Here is an 8,536-nt window from a genome sequence, read left to right as displayed (position 1 = left end):
GTGTACCTACCCAGTTCACCTCTACTCAGCCCCCATTATGACAATTTTATAGTTTAAATTTTCTATCTGACAAACACATATTTTTATAATATTTAACATGACTTATAAATGAATTCAAAAATGGAAGTTATGTGTCATCTAGATTGTAAAAATTAAAACTGTCTCCAAAAATAACCAGGGTCATGTTAAAAAGAAAAACAGCGGCATCCAGGGTCAGTTCCTGGAAGATGGCAGACTGAGAAGCTGCTAGTGACTTGAGCTCTGACCACATCTCCTGGAAACGGTAGTATTTTCTGCCTTCAGTAGACCAGTCAATAAGGGGTCCTAGCGGTGACACCAAGGAGGTGACTATAACTTAATTTGGGTTAAGAATTAGAGTAGGAAAAAAGGGGAAAAAAATTTTTTTTCCTTTTAATTTTTAAGCATACCTCCTCCCCCCCACATAATGAGTCCCTGGGGACCAGCTCCTAGCAGGCTGCCCTGCTAGGAGCTTCTTTCTTTACCAAATTCCTGTCCCACCAGGGAGTATCATTCATTCTAAGTCTATACCCTTCTGAAACCTCTGGCCTTTTTTCTTTCTAAGTAGCCAAAGCCACCCACCTCACCCTGCATAGCTAATTAAATAAAAAATAAATACATTTAAAAAAACCCTTTCCTTTCACTGCTCTTTTATGACTGTTCTTTTTCTTATCTTTTTCTTTTTTCTCTCTCTCTTTTTCTTTTTTTTTTCTTTTTCTCATTCTTGTCATCCTTTCTTCCTTAATCCTACAGCTTCCAAAGCCACAGCCCCCAGCCCCCACACCACCAAACAGTGTGCTTTTTTGAATTCACTGATACACATTTGGAAACTATTTGGGGGAAGATTTCTGACTCATTGTGGACTCTCATTGCCAGTGTCTCTACTCAACTTCCCTTCATCCTTTAGCCACCCCTAGAATATATAGTGGATAGTAGATTTGCATAACTGTCTATACCAGCTATCCTTGTCTAGTCCTGAGGTTTTTTTTTTTTTCTTTTCTCATACTTAACAATCAGCTGCCTCTGATCACAAGGTTTGAGGAAATCTGGGACAGGGTTTTATTTTATTTTTTTTTACCCTGCACTATTTTACTATTAATATTATATACAGGCATATCTCTCCCCCCCCATTTAGGTTAATCAGAATTAACTCAGCATATATTTCAGAGCAAGGGTAATGGACATCTTATATATTGTGGGAGCAACTTGTCTCCTTAATCCTACCTCCTCTACAGACTCTCCCCTCCCCCCTCCTAGCTAATCAAAAAAATTAAATTAAATTAAAGTAAAGTAAAGTAAAAATAAAGTAATAAAAAAACCTTTCCTTTCACTGCTCTTTAATTACAGCACTTTTTCATATCTTTTCCCTTTTCTCTCTCTTGTCTCTTCTTTCCTTTCCTTTTTTTTTTTAATCTTGTCATACACATCTTCCTTCCTTCATCTTTGCATTTATGAATTTGTGAATTATTTTGGGGAAGAAATCTGACTCAGAGTGGACTCTCTATGTGTGTATCTCTGCTCTAATTACCTTTCCCCTCTTGTTACCCCTAGAATATACAATGGATAGTAGATTTGCATAACCTTCTATTCTTGCTATCCCTTCTTTCTTTTCTCTTTCATCTTCACTGGGATTTGATTACTATTTTTTCACGGACTGGAGAAATTGTTTGGCTAACTGGTAACGATTAAACTGCTTCAATACTTGCTTCAGTTGTTACTGTAATTCCTGAGGTTGGTGAGTGCAATTGTCATAAAGGTATTTAGTACGGTGTTGCTTTTACTCAAGACACAACAACTGAGGAACAACAGAGTATATAAAAAAAAGAAACACATAAATAAAAAATGGGTAGATCAAAAACAAATAAAACTGCTACTCCAATGAATGAAGACAAGAGCCCAGAAGAAACTACAAATCAGCCAGAAGTAACCATAGATAAGAAAAGTATGCAAGCAATAATAAACTTATTAATCACAGAAATGAAAACAACATTGGAGGAAAGGAATGGCAGTATTAGGGAAACAAGAGTTGAGACCCCCAAGGAAAATACTGATTATCTTGAGACAATTAGAGAACTGAAAGCTGAAATAGCTGTAATGAAGAAAGAAGCTGAGGCAAGGGAATGCAGACTAACAGAAGCAGAAAACAGAATTAGTCAGGCAGAGGATGAGTTAGAGAAAATGAAGAAAGAGGTAAAAGAGCTCAAAAAGAGATTGAGAGACACTGAAAACAACAACAGAGACATAAGAGATGATCTCAAAAGAAGTATCATTCATATAATTGGCCTGCCAGAGGAAGAAAGAGAGGAAGGGGAAGCAAACATTCTAGAGGAAATAATAGAAGAAAACTTCCCAGACCTGAATAACAGAAAGGACATCAAGATCCAAGAGGCCCAGAGAGTACCAAACAGAATCAACCCAGACCTGAAGGCACATCATAGTCACAATGAGAAGAAGTAATGATAAAGAAAGGATCCTAAAGGCAGCAAGAGAGAAACAAAAAGTCACATACAAGGGAAAACCCACAAGATTATCTGCAGACTTCTCCACTCAAACTCTAAAAGCCAGAAGAGAGTGGCAAGATATCTATCGAGCCCTGAATGAAAAAGGGTTTCAACCAAGGATAATATATCCTGCTAGACTTTCATTCAGGCTAGATGGAGGGATCAAAACCTTCTTAGACAAACAACAGTTAAAGGAGGCAACCATCACCAAGCTGGCCCTGAAAGAGGTTCTAAAAGACCTCTTATAAACAAGAACATCTCTATAATACTTGAAATATATCAGAGCAAACGAAAAAAATTTTTTTTTCAACAATGGCACTACAATACATTAAATCCATAATATCAATAAACGTCATTGGCTTAAACACACCCATCAAAAGGCACAGAGTTGGGGAATGAATCAGGAAACATAACCCAACCACATGCTGCTTGCAAAAATCCCATCTGTCACAACAAGATAAACACAGACTTAAAGTGAAAGGATGGAAAACTATCATACAGGCTAACGGACCACAAAAAAGGGAAGGAACAGCCATTCTCATCTCATACACAATAGATTTTAAATTAAATAAAGTAATAAAAGATAGGCAAGGACATTACATAGTGATTAGAGGATCAATCCACCAAGAAGACTTAACAATCACTAACATCTATGCACACAATGAGGGACCATCTAAATACATTAAGCGCCTACTGAAAGAATTTCAAAAATACATCAATAGTAACACAATAATAGTGGGAGACTTCAATACCCCACTCTCACACTTAGACAGATCAACAAAGCAGAGAACCAATAAAGATACAAGAGAATTGAATGAAGAGATTGACAGACTAGACCTCTTGGATATTTTCAGAGTCCTTCACCCCAAAAAACTGGAATACACCTTCTTTTCAAATCCACATAACACATACTCAAGGATAGACCACATGTTAGGCCACAAAGACAGCATCAATAAAATCAAGAACATTGAAATCATCCCAAGTATCTTCTCAGACCACAGTGGAGTAAAACTAACATTTAAGAACAAACAGAAAATTATTTAAAGTCATAGAATTTGGAAACTAAACAACATACTCCTTAAGAACCACTGGGTCAGAACTCACTCAAGCAGGAAATTCAAATGTTCCTGGAAACAAATGAAAATGAAGACACAACCTATCAAAATATTTGGGACACAGCTAAAGCAGTACTGAGAGGGAATCTTATAGCTATACAATCACATATTAAACACCAAGAAGAAGCTCAAATGAACGACCTTACTGCACACCTCAAGGACTTAGAGGAAGAGGAACAAAGGAACCCTAAAGCAACCAGAAGGACAGAAATCACTAAAGTTAGAGCAGAAATAAACAACATCGAAAATAAAAGAACCATACAAAAGATCAATGAAGCCAAATGTTGGTTCTTTGAAAGATTAAACAAAATTGAAAAACCAGACTCACCAAACAAAAAAGAGAGAAGACTCCAATTAATAGAATTGTAAATGATGGAGGAGATAGCACAACTGACACCACAGAAATCCAGAGAATCCTGTGAAACTTATATAAAGAACTATACGCCACCAAGTTAGAGAATCTGGAAGAAATGGAACAATTCGTAGAAGCATATGCCCTTCTAAAACAAAACAAAACAAAAAAAACTACAAAATCTAAATGCACCAATCACAGACAAAGAAATTGAAACCGTTATTAAGAATCTCCCTAACAACAAAAGTCCTGGACCAGATAGCTTCACAAACGAATTCTACAAAACTTTCAGGAAACAGTTAGTACCCATACTTCATAAGCTTTCCCATAAAATTCAAGAAAGAGGAATACTCCCATCCACTTTCTATGAATTCAACATCACCCTGATACCAAAAGCTGATAGGGACAGAACAAAAAAGGAAAACTACAGACCAATATCTCTGATGAACATATATGCCAAAATATTAAACAAGATCTTGGCCAACCGGATACAGCAACATATCAAAAAGATTGTTCATCATGACCAAGTGGGATTCATCCCAGGAATGCAAAGCTGGTTCAACATCCATAAGTCAATCAGTGTCATTTACAACATCAATAAATGCAAAGAAAAAAACCACATGATTATCTCAATAGATGCAGAGAAAGCCTTTGACAAAATCCAACACACATTCATGCTCAAAACTCTAAAAAAATGGGAATAGATGGGAAATTCCTCAAGATAGTGGAGTTTATATATAGCAAACCTACAGCCAACATCATACTCAATGGACAGAAGCTGAAAGCATTCTCCCTCAGATCGGGGACTAGACAGGGCTGTCCACTGTCACCATTACTCTTCAACATATTATTGGAAGTTCTTGCCATAGCAATCAGACAAGAGAAAGAAATCAAAGGAATACAGATTGGAAGGGAAGAAGTCTAGCTCTCACTATTTGCAGATGATATGATAGTATACATAGAAAGACCTAAAGAATCCAGCAGAAAACTACTGGAAGTTATTAGGCAATATAGGAAAGTATCAGGCTGCAAAATCAATGTATAAAAATCAATGGCATTTCTTTATGCACATCCAGAAATCACTCTCATTTACTGTTTCTGCAAAATCAATCAAACACTGAGGAATAAAGTTGACCAAAGAAGTGAAAGACTTGTATGCTGAAAACTATGAGTTGCTACTCAAGGAAATAGAAACTGATTCCAAGAAATGGAAAGATATCCCATGCTCATGGATTGGAAGAATAAATATCATCAAAATGAATATTCTCCCCAGAGCCATATACAAATTTAATGCAATACCCATCAAAGTTCCACCAAGCTTCTTTAAGAGAATAGAACAAACACTACAATCATTTATATGGAACATGAAAACACCTAGAATTGCCAAAACCATCTTAAGGAAAAGCAACAGAAATGGAGGCATCACACTCCCTGACCTTAAACTATATTATAAAGCCATCATCATCAAAACAGCATGGTACTGGAACATAATAGGCACACAGACCAGTGGAACAGAATTGAAAGCCCAGAAATAAATCCCAACACCTATGGGCATCTAATCTTTGATAAGGGAGCCCAAAGGATTAAACGGAAAAAGGAGGCTCTCTTCAATAAATGGTGCTGGGAAAACTGGGTTGTAACATGCAGAAGAATGAAATTTATCCACCTTATCTCACCAGAAACAAAAATCAACTCCAAATGGATCAAAGACCTAGATGTCAGACCAGAAACAATCAAATACTTAGAGGAAAACATTGGTAAAACAGTTTCCCACCTACACCTCAAGGACATCTTTGATGAATCAAATCCAATTGCAAGGAAGACTAAAGCAGAAACAAACCACTGGGACTACATCAAATTGAAAAGCTTCTGCACATCCAAAGAAACTATTAAACAAACAGAGAGACCCCTCACAGAATGGGAGAAGATCTTCACATGCCATACATCAGACAAGAAACGAATCACCAAAATATATTAAGAGCTCAGTAAACTTAGCACCAAAAAAGCAAATGACCCCATTCAAAAATGGGCAGAGGATATGAACAAAACCTTCACTACAGAGGAGATCCAAAAGGCTAACAAACATGAAAAACTGCTCTAGATCACTGATTGTCAGAGAAATGCAAATTAAGACAACACTAAGATACCACTTCACTCCTGTCAGAATGGCATACATCAAAAAGGGCAGCAGCAACAAATGCTGGAGAGGTTGTGGGGACAGAGGAACCCTTTTACATTGCTGGTGGGAATGTAAATTGGTCCAGCCTTGTGGAGAGGAGTCTGGAAAACTCTCAGAATCTAGACATGGATTTCCATATGATCCAGTAATTCCTCTCCTGGGGTTATACTCCAAGGACTCCATAACACCCAACCAAAAAGAGGTGTGTACTCCTATGTTCATAGCAGCACAATTCATAATAGCTAAAACCTGGAAGCAACCCAGGTGCCCAACAACAGATGAGTGGCTGAGAAAGCTGTGGTATATATACACCATGGAATACTATGCAGCTATCAAGAACAATGAACCCACCTTCTCTGACCCATCTTGGACAGAGCTAGAAGGAATTATGTTAAGTGAAGTAAGTCAGAAAGATAAAGATGAGTATGGGATGATCCCACTCATCAACAGAAGTTGAGGAAGAAGATCTGAAAGGGAAAATAAAAGCAGGACCTGACCAAATTGAAAGTAGGGCACCAAAGTAAAAACCCTGTGGTGAGGGGCTGACATGTAGCTTCCTGGGCCAGTGGGGGGTGTGGGAGTGGGTGGGATGGATGGGTCACAGTCTTTTGGTGGTGCGAATGGTGTTTATGTACACTCCTAGCAAAATGTAGACATATAAATCACTAGTTAATTAATATGAGGGGGGAAAATCAATTGTATGTCTCAAAGTTTTTCAAAACACAAACTGAATCAATAGCACCAGCAGGTGGTGTTATTGATGTGATCACTGACCTTTGCTTTGTTTATATATTTGGTTTGTGGTATGGTTGAGCAATGGAATTGTGTTTCAGTACAGTGGGGCATAGCTTGAACCTTGGTCACACACATGGACAAAACATCATACTATTCAAGTGAGATATTTTGTCAGCTTAACTAATGTGTGTTTGTGAGTGTGTGTGTGTGTGTGTGTGTGTGTGTGTGTAATAACATTTTTTGAAGTAACTTATTTACATTCTAATGATTTAAAGAGATCTAGGGAGCCTCTTTAGCAGAGTATTTACATGAAAACCATTGTATTTCTTTTCACTCTAAGAGGGAATTGGAATTCAGCTATATAAACTATAAATTCTTAACTCCTGATTTCATTAATGTAGATCTCTGTTTATACACTTATACCCCTCTCCCCTCATTATATATCTCCTTGGTAAAGGAGGGATTGTGGAGTACTGATATGATTATCACTGTAAATACAAATCCAGAAAGCTTTTATTAAAACTTATCATATATATATGCTATTTGTTGGTCTTAAAGATCACAGGTCTAAAGGAAAAACTTAGACTCCTTCTCTTACTATTAGAAAATGTTTAAATGTATGTGTATATTCACTGTTACTGTGTAAATAATACTAGTATAGTCCTAGGGGTACTCTGGATATATGTGTCTATAGGAAGCATAGACATTTTCAAAAGGGGAATTTCGAGCAAATCAGAGGTAAATAAAGCCAAATATGAAAACAAAAACTGTAGAAGAGAAGGTCATGCTAGTATAAAGTGAGAAATGATGGAAAAAATCTTCAAACAATATTCAGAGATAAACCTCATAGTAGTAAATGCTGTGCAGCTTTCAGAGGCAGACTTCTGTTTTGCTATATGCTGAGAATCAGGTTTCAGAGGCAAACCTCCATAGCGAATATGTGCTGTGAAATAGCTCTCTAAGGATATTCTCAGTGTACATACTATGATACCACCTCTAGCTGCCCTAGACCTTCTGCCAAACTAGATTAGGGGAAGAGACTTCTAAAGTTGAAAAGACAAATAATTACATAATTGGGTGACAAACCAATATTTATGGGGAAGTGGGCTGAAAATTGGTATATATAAACACCCCAATAAACGTGCTCCGTGTTCCATTCCCTGAATGGCAAGGTTCCTTGCCTAAGTGTTTCATTTCCTTCCTCTCCTTAAGACCCTTGTGGAGCTGGTCTCAGCAATAAATGGTAGCAATACTTCTGAGACTTGCAACCACAACACTTAACCAAGATTTAATAGGCTGATACTCTGGTTTATCTTTAGATCATATAAATCTTTTAACTTTTACTGAATATTTCCCTGTAGATAAACAATTCTGAGTCTTTACCTAATTTTTTAAGCCTTCTTTTTTATAAGGAAAAAAAGATTTAATAGGCAATTCAAAGTCCACAGAGGCATTGTTCCTTAATAGACTTTAAAATCCACTCAAGGATGAGAAGTGAAATACAAAGGCAAGTTCATTGTAGGGAGCTTCTTCTCCACCCATAATGAGACATTCTTTCACTATGAAGGGCTTGATGTCATTTGGTGGTTTGTTTTCTACTGTTTGAGCTAATACATCTTTTAATTTTTTTAATTAT

At 36.9% G+C, this 8,536-nt stretch overlaps 1 non-coding gene across 1 annotated transcript; it reads left to right on the top strand.

Annotated features, from left to right (window-relative positions):
- The first annotated feature begins 8,199 nt into the window (after window positions 1-8,199).
- On the top strand, window positions 8,200-8,314 carry LOC132540535 (U5 spliceosomal RNA). The gene has a single exon (XR_009551734.1). It is a non-coding gene; the product is annotated as a U5 spliceosomal RNA (small nuclear RNA).
- The last annotated feature ends 222 nt before the right edge of the window (window positions 8,315-8,536 follow it).

This window comes from Erinaceus europaeus, chromosome 9 (assembly GCF_950295315.1).
Source record: "Erinaceus europaeus chromosome 9, mEriEur2.1, whole genome shotgun sequence".
Lineage (NCBI taxonomy): Eukaryota > Metazoa > Chordata > Mammalia > Eulipotyphla > Erinaceidae > Erinaceus > Erinaceus europaeus.
The sequence above is the reverse complement of the archived record's forward strand: the minus strand, read 5'-3'. Positions and strand labels throughout refer to the sequence as shown.